Source organism: Platalea leucorodia (assembly GCF_965183815.1).
Source record: "Platalea leucorodia genome assembly, chromosome: 6".
NCBI lineage: Eukaryota > Metazoa > Chordata > Aves > Pelecaniformes > Threskiornithidae > Platalea > Platalea leucorodia.
In genome coordinates, this window is record NC_138828.1 from 61,114,143 (window position 1) to 61,128,908 (window position 14,766).

General features: G+C 40.4%; 1 protein-coding gene across 4 annotated transcripts in view; it reads right to left on the reverse strand.

Annotated features, from left to right (window-relative positions):
* KLHL5 (kelch like family member 5) overlaps positions 1-12,624 on the reverse strand; it is a 61,325-nt gene extending 48,701 nt beyond the window's left edge. For all 4 annotated transcript variants that reach the window (XM_082315443.1, XM_082315442.1, XM_082315441.1 and 1 more), the window contains exons 1-2: positions 12,543-12,624; positions 10,639-10,730 (exon numbers count right to left, since the gene is read on the reverse strand). The gene's annotated coding sequence lies outside the window, so the exon portion shown is untranslated. The remainder of the gene's footprint in view (positions 1-10,638; positions 10,731-12,542) is intronic.
* Positions 12,625-14,766: the final 2,142 nt, after the last annotated feature.

Genomic DNA, 14,766 nt, shown 5'->3' on the forward strand with positions numbered 1-14,766 from the left:
AAAGGTCATATACCACAGATTGAAGGACTGCAGCAAATCCAAACAAAATAACATGAAGATAGTTTCCTTTTATCAAGATAACATAAACATAGCCAAGGTCACAGGATGGTCTTTGTAGGTAAATTTGCAGGCAAACTGAAGAAGATATTTTTACATTTTTCCAAGACACCAGCAGCTTTATTTCATGACGAGGCATTCCATTTTCCTCAAAAACCCACAGAAAAATGGGTAAAGAACAACACTACCAACACTGTCAATAGCAGAGTAGATGCTTGTTTGGTAAAAAAATTACAGATACTCACAGTTCTACATTAGGGCCCATATAGAAAACTACCAGATTACTACATAGTAAAAGAACAGTGAAGAAGTAGATTTGCAAGTGATTAGGTAATACAAGATAGTGCTCCATGCCAGACTACACCAACTTCTAAGAAAAACACATAGAGGTCTGTGGGAGAAAAGTTTACACCGTATTTAAATGTCAAGCTATGCAATGCCACAGCTGCTGAAGCAAAGTATTTCAAGATAGAGACTTGAGCATTCTAAATGAATGATTTAACACCAAAAGACACCTCAAGAGACTCATTTCTCTCTCAATGAGGACCTCTGTTTAATTAGCAGCTTCAGTTAACACCCCCCCCTCCAACTGAGACTTTCAGCTGCATAAGGGATAATATATGAGGATATCATATTTTATTACATATTTATAAAACAAATGGTGTGACCTCATCTGGAATTCTTTGTGTGCAATTGATCACTGCAACTCAAAAATAGTGTTGCAGAATCCAGGGTTCACAAATGATCAAAGTATAAAACCAACAATCATCACACTAAAAGGCAGAATGCTTATAAGAATCATATAAATGTTTATAAGTATCAAATTAATGTTTATGAGGACCATATTAATGTCTCATTAATATGAAAAACAGAACTTCTATTTAGTTTTAAGAATTGATGTTAAATCTACACAGGACATGCACTTAACATTTTAGGAACCCAACTGTGCCTAACATCACAGATGTCAAAAAGAACTTCTCATAAAAATCCTTGCAATATAAAGAATTCTATCACTGTATGCTCACCTGGAGTTGAATCTCACAAGGGACCTCAAAGGCAATGCAAAGGACTTCTATAGGTACACAGGTGACAAAGGAAGACTAGGGAAAATGGGGGCCTCCTGCTGAATGGGGCAGGGCCCTCGTGACACAGGATATGGAAAAGGCTGAGGTACTGAATGCCCTCTGACTCTGTCTTTACTAGCAAGCTTGGCCTTCAGAACTTCATGAAGTTCAACAAAGGGAAGTGCAAAATCCTGCACCTGGGGAGGAACAACCCCAGGCACCAGTATATGCTGGGGGCCACGCAGCTGGAAAGCAGCTTTGCAGAAAAGGACCTGGTGCTCGCCAGGTTGAGCGTGAGTCACCAATCTGCCCTTGCAGTAAAGAAGGCTAATGGCATCCGGGGCTGCATTAGGAGTGTTGCCAGTGAGTCAAGGCAGGTGATCTCTCTCTCCCTCTATGCAGCACTGGTGAGGCCACACCTGGAGTACTGTGACCAGTTCTGGGCTCCTCAGTACAAGAGAGAGAAGGACATACTGGAGAGAGTGCAGCAAAGGGCCACTAAGATGATGAAGGGCCTGGAGAATCTCTCATGAGGGAAGCTGGAGTGAGCTGGGACTGTTTAGCCTAGGCAAGACTCAGAGGGGTCTCATCAATGCATACAAATATCTGAAGGGAAGGTGCAAAGAAGATGGAGCCAGGCTCTTTTCAGGAGTGTCCAGTGATAGGATAAGACGCAACAGGCAACAACTAAAATACAAGAGGTTCCACCTAAACATAACACTTTTTCACTGTGAGGATGACTGAGTACAGGTTGCCCAGGAAGGTTGTGGAGTCTACACCCTTGGAGATATTCAAAAGCTGTCCGGACATGGTCCTGGGCAACCTGCTTTTGGTGACCCCGCTTGAGCAGGAGGGTTGGGCCCGATGACCTCCAGAGGTCCCTTCCAATCTCAACCATTCTGTGATTCTGTCAAATGTTGATCTGTTTGTAAGGTGGCAAAAGAGAAATTAAGGATCTAGTTGTCTGTCATCTACTTATTCCACGGACTTACGTTCCTTCCTTAAACTGACTTAACAGGAATGGCTGCTGTGATGACTAAAGAATTCTTTTAATCAGCAACAATCTGCATTTATCATACAAGTAATATGAAAGCAACATAACCTATCAAATGAGCATCCTAATTCTATTTGTGCACTCAAGTCAATTAAGTGCCTTTATGCCATCAGAGCCTTAAAAGCAACAGCTGGATAGAAATAAACCATTTTGGTAAGCTCAAGGGTAGACAGATAAAAAAGAAAACATTTTCATCTACTGCCAGTTTGTGGTTATGATCCTTACAAGTACAGAAGAGAACTGCCAAGCATGGTAACTAGATGTACAGGAGGTGAGGGATTCAATGCATCAGTTCCACACTACTGAATGGAAATGTTGCTCCATAACAGGTTATTCTCATCCCCCTGCTAAATGAAGTATTTCTTTCACCTTTTATACATATAAACAAAAGTAATAAGTGCCTTACTTTTTAAAGAAATACTTTAGATGCATTTTGTTAGAACATTATCAAAAGGATACTGTACGTGCACACGTTCTCCCCCCTCCAGCATGGTATTAAGATTTTCTATGCCAACTAGAAATAAATATGATTTACCTTAATACAACAGTACAGCAGAGTATTTTTCCAATTCAGCTTGCCAGTGATTGCTCCCTATACAGTTCACTGAACACAGATGAAGCAATGACTACGCAAGAAATGCCATGAAGAAATTCTCTCAATTTCTTACAAAATATATGTATTATAGTAAAGATTTTTAAAAGAGCATTTAAGTGTTCATATTCCAATTAAGGACTTGTGAGATGAATCATCACCAATCACTACTAAAAATCCTGTTTATAATTAGACACACTAGTAGCTGACAGATATACGTTACTAGAAAGTATTATCTTGTAGAGTAGAAAACCCAACTCTTTCATCTTATTTCTCTGTAACAAGTGACATTTACAGCAGTAGCTGTAAATCTGAAATTAAACACTGAAATGAGAGATCAATACCAGAGAGCAGTATTCATAATCAAATAGTCCCAGAGACGTTTAAATTGGATCACACATATATTTGTTTATAAATACACAATAAAATGCCTTGTATTACTTGCTTTAATTACAAGCATCGTATCTTGACGATAGGGTTTTCATGTTACAATAAGCTTCACAAAGTCGTAAAAGCAACATGATTAAATTAGAGATGTTAATTAAAGGTTTCCATTGATTCTACCAGTGATTTGGCTCAAGGAAGTATTATTAGGAAAAAACATGCAGAACAAATCACAGTACATTTAATTATTCCCTTCACTCTAAAACAAAACTAGTCCTCTGCCGTGGGTCTATTATGTATCTGAGGCACATAAGGACAAACATCCTTTAATTCTGTATTTGAATACTATCAAATCTCAGATTAAACTATGTATCAAGTCACCATACATTTCTAAATATAATCAGAAAACTGGTTTCTTAGGTTCTCCATTCTGTCTCTGCAGTTTCATGCAGAAGTAATCTCACTATTATTTATTTTACAAGCTCTTCTAACAGTAACCCCAGTTTTCCTGCATGCTTCCTCTCACATAGTCTCTCACACATACATGCATGCGTATTCCTCCCTACTAAGTACCAGGACAGGCAGGAATTGTCGTATTCAGACCCAGGAGCAGACGGGCTCATCATCTGGCAGGTCAAGTAGTATTACTTTTTTGGCCTTCCCTACCTACCCATATTTTCAAAACCTTTCAGGAATTTAAACACAATAAGGGCTCCATTCTGTCAGAGTTTGACTGAAATTGGCAAGTAGACAGAAATGTTATTAGGGAGGAACTGATAAACCAAAAGACATAAAGCCAACTCGTCTGGGGAACTTAGAGATTCACAAGCTGCCTGTCTTTTGCTTCTAAGCATGCACAACTGCCTTACGTTCAGTGGCTACGTATCACCTACGCCCAGGATTTAGAAACAAAGTAGAACAGAAATCATCCCAATATCTGACTGATTGTTCAAACACAACTATGAGCTCCTACCCTTCCACAATTGTGTAAAACTGAGATGACCTTGAGAAAGAAGGCAACAATGGTAGAAATCTAGACCACTTATTAAACCTTTACATCATTAAAGTACTTGCAGGGTTAACTGTTCAGCTATCCTAAGAGGCATACTGATCCCCATCTTAGCTGCCTCCCCCCTGTTTTTACAGGAGTCCTAAAACATTTCCTATTCTGCACAGAATGAGAAGTAGACAACAGCAATAGAAATAAACTGCCAGAAGGAACACAGGATACTAATCCAAACTGTTGGCACTCCCAGGGACATGAGGTCCACTACCAAAGCAGCATGCTCAAAAAAGAGAAAACTCTTGAACCCAGATGGCTAAACTGTCAGAAGGAGAAGGCATAATTGAGAAAAGACTTTCATTATTTGCTTACCAAATGTTTTTTTCTTTCTCTCCTATCAACTCTGGCTAAATCTTAAGGGAAATACAAAACTAACATGTTGTACTACTGCATGTAGTTCTCATTAGATTTAGATGGTCTGCAATCATTTGCCCATCTATCCTCCCCATTAGCTCAAAGTTCTAAGAATTCCTAATTTAGCTTTCAGTATTTACAAAAAGTATTTCTCATTCGTTGATCTTGTAAGTTTTCAAACAATAATGTTTGAATATTTACTGAAACTATCACTTACTCTGTTTTAAGTACAATTGTTCTTTGGTCAAAACATCAGTCAATTTCTTATGCAAAGGTACAATTTAAATTTGTATTTGTTAATTAAAAAAAAAAATCGAGAAGTGAGAGGAGGTACAAAAGAGTGAAGTCCTGTTACTTATCACTTGATCTGCCTACATGTTTATAAACTCATAGATTAATTTTAGTTAACTACTTTTATTTACTTGGAAAATACTTCCAAGCTTAAAGTGCTATGGTTCTTGCTGAAGAGCTTGCCAAGCGTTATCAGGTTATGATAACATCATTAAATGCTCTACTTTCTTAATGTTTTAATTACAGTTTGAATGCACAGGCTTGTGATTACATTTACATCCAAAATATCATTTCTCTTACTGCATGTAAAGGAGCGAGATTTAAACTTTGAATTCATCTTTAGCAAGGACCAAGTGATTGTTTAATATTCAAAAGTACTTCTTTTTAGAATATTAGAATATATTTTAGATAGCAGACAAATGCACATGGATATAACAACTAATCAATGTAGAATGCTTTCCTTATCTGGAAGGCAATTGTCAGGCTAATAGCTTATTTGTGCAAAAGTCAACATAAAATGTCTACGCCGATAACAAGCAAGAACTTGCTTGCAAATAATCCCATCAGCAAAACCACTGACAAAACCTCATCTTCCTGTGAGCTTCTCCTATGTCTCCTCACCACATACACAATACTTGTAAACATGTAATTAATTTGGTAAGTCAGCCACATTACTGTTTGTATTCTTTGCAGTTCAGGTTAGTAAACCTCTCTGGACTTGATTCTTGTCTTATTTACACTATGAATATGTACCATATTACATAGCCAGGTGCTGTGAATATTTCATCTGTTCTATGGGTATACTTTAGCCTGCTTCTGACAAGTTCTCTTGGCTCTGAAATTGAGGCTACAGTAAGTGTAAGAATAGTGTGCACTTTTTTTAAATAATCAATGATACTATTTCCACCCAAATCAACAGAAATCTGTACTAGACAGATTATATCATGATCATCTTGCCTATATAGACCATATCAAAATGTTATCAGTATTTCCTCTTACAGCTTCCTAACATATTAGAGAAAAGAGGGGAGGTGGAACAGATGGAAGACACATCAGAAAAAACGCCAGAATTTAAAAAACAACCTAAAAGAGGTTTGAGATAATGTAGTTCTCTCCTTTTTTTGGTTCTGAATAGCTATGATTGCACAATAGCTTAGCATACTTTGAAAGAAATTTGAGAGCAGGATGGTATAAAGACCTGACCACAGGTTTTTCTTTTCTCTCTTTCTCTTCCTTCATTACTCTTTCCCTTTTATGAACACCATATACAGAAAACGGATTCAAAAGTGCCAGAAAAAAAAAAAAGGAGTGCTTAGAAAGTGAAACTGGTTATAGTTCAATAGGCTGCAAGACCTTCCTATTCAAAGTCAACATTAAAAGTGTTATGCGTAAATAGTTTCTGCAGTTGAGAATACAGCCACCAATAAGCAACACTGAAATGAAAGGGTTACAAAACCATAAGTAAATCATACTACCACACCCTCTCGCTTATTCCGAAAAAAATGTGTGAAACATGGAAGGAAGAATAGGAAATGCATTCTGCTCCATCTAAATCCAGCTTTTAAAATACATTGCCTATTGATTAAGCTGATTAAAAAAGATGAAAAGAGACAACTTCAGGGAAACTAGTAGGAAGCAGATAGAGCAGAAATAGTTTAAAAACAGAAACATGTCAGTCAACTGAAAACTTACAACTGCAAAGTTGAACTCTTTTTTACGTTTTATGTTTAGGTTTTCAAAAGATTGGGGTTGGTTTTTTTTTTTTTCTTTTTTTTTTTTCTTTTTGGTAACTGCTATTAATATGGCATTTCAGAAGAAAGTTGTACCTCAGATACTAGTTAGTAAAGAAAGTGTTTCCTGCAGAGCCTCCCTTCTTGCCGGTTTAAGTTCCAATCAGAACTGAGGTTGGAGGGGAGGGATTTCTTTTTAACCAAACACAAAATACTATAATCACAAAAAAGAGTGATGAAAGAAATAGTTACGGTTCTGGCCTCATAATACCCAGCGTTTCAGAAAAGAAATTAATTTTTCATTTAATGTTGTCCTTTCCAATGCTACTGGTGTAGTGCTTTGCCAAGGTGAGAATTACGTTGTTGGAGACAGAAAGCCTATCTAGCTGAACAAAAAGTCTTCAATTGCAACCCACAGGAAATGATTATGGAAAGACTATCAGAAACAGGTCTGAAAACATGAAGTTGTCCACAGCACTCTTGTTAGTTACTTAGGCTTTCATTCTTTTTAAGTAAGACACACGCTGCTCCTCCTCTCCCCCATATAAAATCCAGTAAGTGTAGGCATGAGAAACACCTTGCATTTTCAAGATGTTTTTCAAAGGCTTAAAAGGCTGTAATTATGCAAAACACTTGGGCAAGCTGTGGCTTTTTGAAACTAAGGGGTGACATTTCTCAAAATTAAAAAGGTATTTATCCCTTAAGTAGGAAAGTACTTATATTCTATACCTAAAAACATGTCTAGAACAATTGATATACTCTTTCATGAACCCTCCCCCCCACTGAATGTGTAATAACAGGGCCATAGGAGTTTTCACAAAATAAAAGTAGAATGTTAAGTGGCAATTTCTTGAATTGGAAAGCATTGCAAATTTTAAGCAAGTTGGTTACATTCTTACTAAGTTTTAAATTAAGTTAAATTCTTTTCAACAGAGTCAATACAACGTATATTGACTATTTTGATAGAAGTATCAGCTAAGGCAGTGGAACAAGTCTGCCCACGCACATTTTAGAAGAGACGAAGCCAGTGCTCTACCTTAAATTTCACTGTTTTACAAAACATCTTGTACAATTTTATAAACAGTTCTCCATTATCTCTGAAAATCTGATGGATGCCCTTGAAAGAACCCAAGTTACTAATGAAAAATTCTTCTTCAAAGTATATCCTGTTGTTATGGAAGACATCAGGATTTTTAACATCAGTTGCACTTAGAATTACCAGAAGAGGTAATTAATTGGCAAAGTATTTCTCTGAACAGATTGAAATCAATACCTCTCTCAACTTTACAGAAATTTATCCTCTGGAAAAATGCCAGCTTAGTCTGTAAGACATAATTATTAATCAATCAGCAGCCCTGCTTGATAATTAGTCATTCTACCTTGCAGTAAGATGGGAATAAGTATTTCTCCCATATCCACCTTGTCAGTTCCTTCTCTTTGGAGTATATTTTGGCATTTGTTTCAAATTCTTTTTAACTTCCATGACAACTAGAAAAAAGGTGCAGGCCAAGTCTAAAAATTCTGACAATCTGGAGAAGGTCAGCTATTTTGGTAAGTGGAACTAGCACATTTTGAACTACTGCAAAACAATGAAAACAAAAAGTCTGTTCTCGAAGTAATATCTGGGGAACCCTAGCAGTTCTAATAGTTTTTAAAGCTCAGAAAAGTGTTGATGTCATCTATGGTGGACGATACCAACAAGGATATAGACTGACCCAGGAGGGAAAGAAATGGAAAAAAAGGAAAAGGGAAAAAAGCCTGACTGGAGGTCAACCCTTTATAACCAGAAATTAAATAAAGCCTATTATTTCCCAGAAAATATGACAGTCAAGAAGGACCAGCTTCCCCAATTGCTTGATGCCATACATATGTGACTCAGTGATGATAACCATTTTTTGATTACCATTGCTGTTGGGTTAACAGGTTGTCTGGGAAAGGCTTCTAAACAGACAAGGGAGAGGATAAATAGAACTGTGTCAATATCTTTGTAGACAGAGCTGAATCTCAAGGCACCTGAAGGAAGATCAACTGACACTTGTTCGAGTTTCATTCTCATGTTCTTTATAACCCTATGCTTTTAATTTATCAGACCTGAGTAAAGACAGAGGAAGACATCAAGCTTAAGCTGGTGCCTGCCAACCTCCATCTGGGCATTGTTTGCAGCATCAGGTACCAAAAGCACCATTCTGCTATGCAATACTAAAATATTTGGTATTGAGGAGAGCAATACAGAGTTAGAAACAGGTTCTTGTTTTGGTGTTATATAAGCCCGCACTGAAGGAAAACGCACAGTAGAATATATAACGCCAAATACTCTCCTGTTTTTGGTACTGATGATTACCACAGCTACTGCCAGTGGTTTGACTGCCAATTACTTGCCAAAGCCTGTAAGACTTTGGCAACCACAAACTTGGAACAAGCTCCTTGGGTGTCTCACAAGCATTTTCTTCTTTGCGACCAGAGAAATAGGAATATTAAAGTGCTATTTTGATATATGTTTCCAAGTACAAGAAACTTATAAGGATGAATTTCATTTAGCCCCAATACTCACTATACTAACCAAAAACACATTAGCTTTTTTTGGTGCACCAATGGGGGGAGACATGAATATTTGAAATATGAAATAAATTGATAATTAATTTATACAAAAGAAAATAAGAATACTGAAATTTCTCCCAACAGTTTAATAAGGAGCAATACGAAGAAATGAGAGGATGGCAATGGACTCAAATTCTGAACTTCCCAAACTCATGATTCTCAACTCATGAGTGTGATGGCCACACACAGAAAATGCCCAAAGCAAAGCAAGACCTTGTAATAACTACACCCAGAATTCTCAAGTACTTTGTCATCATTCTTAATAAAAATTACATCTCAAGAGTTGTGTACTTCTAGACTAGAACTGTCTCAGCAGAGAGCCAGGAAGGACACTGCAACCGGTGCTCAGCTATTGCTCTGGGCTAAATTTATTTGAAACAGACTTCCTGTTATTCCAGCACATAGAACTGCAACATCCCCATAGACTTCTTGCTCCTGGAAAGCTAGTCAAAGGTTACAGTCCCCAAAAATACAATTAATAATAGAATATACTATGCCAAAAAGTTTATTAAGAACCAGGGAGGTAGAAAAATACACAACAGAACAAATTAAAGCATCTACTGTTAAAAATGTTATGTATATGGTAAATTGCCAGTGATGTGACAGATGATGACACAAACAGTGAGAAAGACCATCTCTCTTCTGTATTTGTATCATGACATGAATAAATTCTAGACAATAAAGGAGTATGTTTCTTTATCAACATTCCCAAAGCAGAGAGAGCTCACAGTCAAGAAAGCAGACTTTTTCATTTTAGTAAAACCTAGTATTCCTAAATTAATTGGACTGCTTTTCTCATCCTCACCGCTGTTTTTTCAGCAGTAATTTTCTTTACAGACAGTTCAGATAAAGCTAGATTCTTGCATGTATTAATGTTTTCAACATTCTTTTATCCCTTTGCTTTGTGTAAATGTCAAAGCTATTCCCTTTGAAAATTACTTTAGCTTAGAACAGTCTTAGTACTTCCCTGCTAAAAAAATGAAAGAAAGTGAAAGTCTGTTGGTATTATTGGAGTAATGAGATCTGACTGTGCAGTTGGTGGGCCTCTATTCATAAGCATTTCTCTAAAGCAGTATTTTCTCTTACAGATTCAGTATCAACTGTTCCTGTTTTTCCTATAGTGATTAAAAGATTCAAAGTTAGAGGTTTCTCATGCATTTTGAAAAGATAAAATTGAACTTTATAGTAATGCTGACAGTCTTCTATAAAGCATGCTTTGATAAAGAGCAGAAGTGATGGAATCCCATAAAAATGTTCCAAACACTGGGATGTGAAGTCCACAAAAGCAAAGTCAATTCCTGCTTGTGTATGCTCACCAGAAGGAAGCCCTCACAAGATGTATAACACTAGATGAAATTTCACATTTAAGGAAGACCCAGTACTTTTGTGGGCTAAAATCATGCTCCTTGTAGCATAACTTACTGTTAGAATTGAGTAAATGGAATAATTACCTGTAACACCGGAATGACCTCTAGGTGTTCAAAGAATCATGTAGTTCCATTTGTCTTCCTCTTTCCAAAAATTTGAGGTAGCAGGAGAAAATCTAGAAGCAGAAAAACAACAATGCAAAGAAATAAGAACCTTCTTTACCACATTATGAAACACTGAATTACATCAACAAAATCACAAGACACCAACACAACCAAAGAATAATCTTTTTAAAAGCACTGGTGATACAAAAGTCCAGAGAGTTGGAACAAGTTCATCAATATGAATTGTCATTGTTAGCAACAGTTTGCAATTACTGTTGGACCATAATGGTCTAATGGAAGGTTTTTTCATCTTCACTCAAATCCTTTTCTATGTTAAATCTGCAGTCATTGAATTTCTGTGAAACACAATGTGTTAAAATCTACTGCCATGGAGTAAACATGCTGGCTTTGGTAGCGGACCTGCCTATCCAGAGGATATACTTGAGGGACAGTTCAATGAAGGTGACGCATGGCAGAGGAAAACACTATCTGACTCAGATTAGGGTTATCATTATTATTATTTTGGTTCTATCCTACTTTATGCTCCTTAGCATTGTTCAGCAAGTGGAAAACAGGAAAAACATAAGATGGGAACACAATCTCCTCTATCAGGAATGCACCTATTAAGTCCAAGAAAAAGGCTGCTTTTTGGGTGTTTTGGGGTTTGTTGTTGTTGTTTTGTTTTTTTTAAATATTCATCCACATATGCCTCTGGAAATTCTCATGAAGGCAAAAATACCTTCATGAGAAATGATCAGAGATCTTTTCTGGCAAAATTAATGATCTGCTCATGAAAACACATCTTGTGATCTGTTTTTGAAAAGGATCCATCCCCACAATACACACAGTTGGTCTAGATACAAAAGCTACACCGACATAACCATGAGTTCAAATTTTTATTCCTGTTCATGCTAGTAAGAAGATTTGAGTGATAATTTTAACTTGAAAATAAGGCTGTATTTGGAGTTTAGCTTATATAATTTCATAATTAACTTTTAAGTAAAAGAAACCAACAAACCCAAGCTTCCCTTTTTTACTGTTCTGACGTTACTGCTAGCACACCCTGATAACGGGCCATAGATGGCTCGACGTCAGCCGGACTGCTGTGCTACATCATTGTTCCCACGGCTAAACCAGTGCGAGTCCAAAGCCCAAAGCCACAAAAAGGCTTTCAGTAAAAACGTGAACCCATAATGCATATAAACAGCAGTCGCCTGATGTTCGACACTTATACTTCTTTTTTTGCCGCCACTCCCCATTTTGGTACTCTGCAGTCGCTGCTCTACTCTGTTCAGTGGTCACTCTACTCTGACCAATCGCAAAAAGAAAAAAAAAAATTAGTTTTTCACTATTTCATAGTATGATCGTGAAGGTTACGAGACAAATGGGCAAATACCTGGAAGCCTAGTGTGTTAAGTGCACTTTTACCGGGTCTTCGCTCTGAGCGCTTTGAAGGGAGCCAGCCGCGGGGGCTGCCCCGCCCGGCGGGACACAGACCCCCGCCTCCCCGTCCGCCTCCTGCCCCGCTCAACACCCCCGTCCTGCACCAGGCCGTCGCCTCCCCGCCCGGGTGCCAGCGCCTGCCCCGGCCGAGCGCCCGGCCCCCCGCCCGGCGGGGCTGCCACGGCGGCGAGGGGCGGGCTCCCGCCCTCGGCCCGGGGACCGTTACCCCTCCCCCCCGGGGACGCCGCTCGGGGCGGCAGCCGCCGGCCGCTCTCCACAGCCGGCAGGCAGGCGGGAGCCCGGCGGAGGGGAGGGCGGGAGCCCGCCCGCCCCTCGCTAGCGCTAGCCCTCGCCGCCCTCCTCCTCCTCGCTTTCTCCTCCCCCTCCCGGCAGCCCCAGACCCCCTCCTCCGGCTGCCGAGCCCCGACCGCCCTCCTCACCTCTCCAGGTCCGGGAAGGGGGCGAGGTTGGGAGGGGGCGTGGAAAGATAAAAACGGCAAGGGAGGCCCCGGCACCCCCCTCCCGTCCCCTCCCCGCCCACTCCGCCCCGGCGGCAGCCAGCGCTCCCGCTCTGCCGGGGGAGGCGGCGGGCACTGGGCGATCCCTCCCCGCCGCTAACGGGTCCCCAGGGGCCCCGCTCCCGGCCCCTCCCCTGCGCGCTCCGGCCCCGGGGCCGGCCGCGCACGCGGTGGGAGGGGCGGGGCGGGGCGCCGCGCCACGCCCCCCCGCCGCCGAGCCGCCGGCTCCGCCTCCTGCCCCGGGGGCGGCAGGCGCGCGCCGCCCCCCCGCCAACCGGCGGCTTCCGCGCGCCCGCGGGCAGGCGGAGCGCGTGGCCGTGGGCGATCCGCTCCCCGCGGTTTCCCCGCTGCGGGGCGCCTCGCGGTGGCCCTGTGAGAGGCCCGTCCTGCCCCCGGCGCCCTCCCCCGTCTCCTCAAACCGCGGCGCTGAGCATTTCCGTACCTTCCCGTTCCCCCGTTCCCCATCGGTGGTATCAATCTGCAGCGACACGCAGCGCAACCGTTAACCTCCTCTCGGAACTCCGGCAGCCTGTGGGGCTGAGGCAGCCGGTACGCACCGCCTAACGGGCAAACGCGCTCCAGCCCTTGCCGGCCTTGTTATGCAACGCCTTGCCGGTGACCTCTGCCATCCAAAGGTAGAATAATTTTCCAAATTAATAGACTGTGTGACAGTCAGATGTGCCTCCGACTGATAAAACTGATTTAAGGGCGTACGAGATCATTGCTGAGGCGTGGCGGTATGACTTTGATGCACTAATGAGGTATATACTGCTTTCTTTGCCTAATTCTGTAAGGAAATGTGGCCTACGTGGCTGTGTGCTTTGTCTGTCTGCCAGTTCTCATCCCGGCTGACTTCAAACAATTTAGCCAATTTTAACTAAATTTGACCAAAGGATAGGGTTTTCAAAGGTCCTGATTGTTCCAGCTGTGTAAAAATTATTAGCTAGGTGGAGGGAAGCATGCCCCCAAGAAGGGAAACTGATGTTTTTCACTTCAGCTGGTGGGTCAGGCCACACACGTGCACGCGATTCAGCTAGCTTACACGCGCACAATTGTGCAGGGTCATAGTGTCTAAAGCTTAGGGTGTCCCTGGGATGCGTGGACAGATCATACCTGGGCCTCCTGAACTCAGAAACTAAACTAAAATGTGCCATCACAGTAGCCGTAAAATACATATTCCCCATCTGCTTACTGCAGAGTTCTTGGAAACCTTCTTCCACAGAATCTGAAACTCCACATATTCCACAGGCTGTTACATTATTATACTATTCTATCAGGCTGTACTTGGGTGTGCTCCTGTAGGGCAATTTCTATTCTACTCTGACCTTGGGCACTACCAACAATGATGAAAGTCTGAATGTATCAGAAAGGAATAGATACACATATTACTTGACAAAGTTCTCCTGTGATTTTCCAGTATTTTCTCCATTCCTTGTGAGCAGAAACTATGAGTGAACACCATACAGCCTTGAAAACGGGAAAATATAAAAAACTGACATGGAATACACCTAAGGGGCAATGCAGTGTCTCACAAAGTAGAGCTAATTTGCTAACAGATGACAAATATAAATTGCGCAGTGGGTGTATTTTACTTTTTAAATTCATACCCATGATTTTTTGTATCATTATTACTTCTGTTGTACCATACTGTCAGAAAAATAAGTTCATTTTGCTTTGGTTTCATTGCTTTCATTGCTTAAGAGTGCTCCATTTAAAATATCATCTTAACAAATTTATATTCACTACGGCTCCATTAAAAGTCTTTCTATAGAATGAATACTGTATTTGCTTCCACCTGGCTTACTCATCTTCTGAGATAACTAGATGACAAGAAGGGCATTTCAGGTTTATAGGACATTTCTTATTTTAACTTAAACACCTTTGCTTCATTTTGGTAGTACTTAATGGGTTGTGGGAAAAATACTATGTCAGAAGAGAGCTTTCTGAATTAATTAAATCCTTCATACTGTATATACTCTATATTTGAGTCAAATTGTTTGTTTTTACATATGCATTATTCAGAGCACTTTTATTCAGAACTTTTCAGAAATGTTCTTTGCAGTCTCATCTGTAAGAAGAATTTATGGAATATCATGGTGGTTGTCAGAATGAAAGACTTCACTTTTTTAACTGGAAAGTTTAGCTG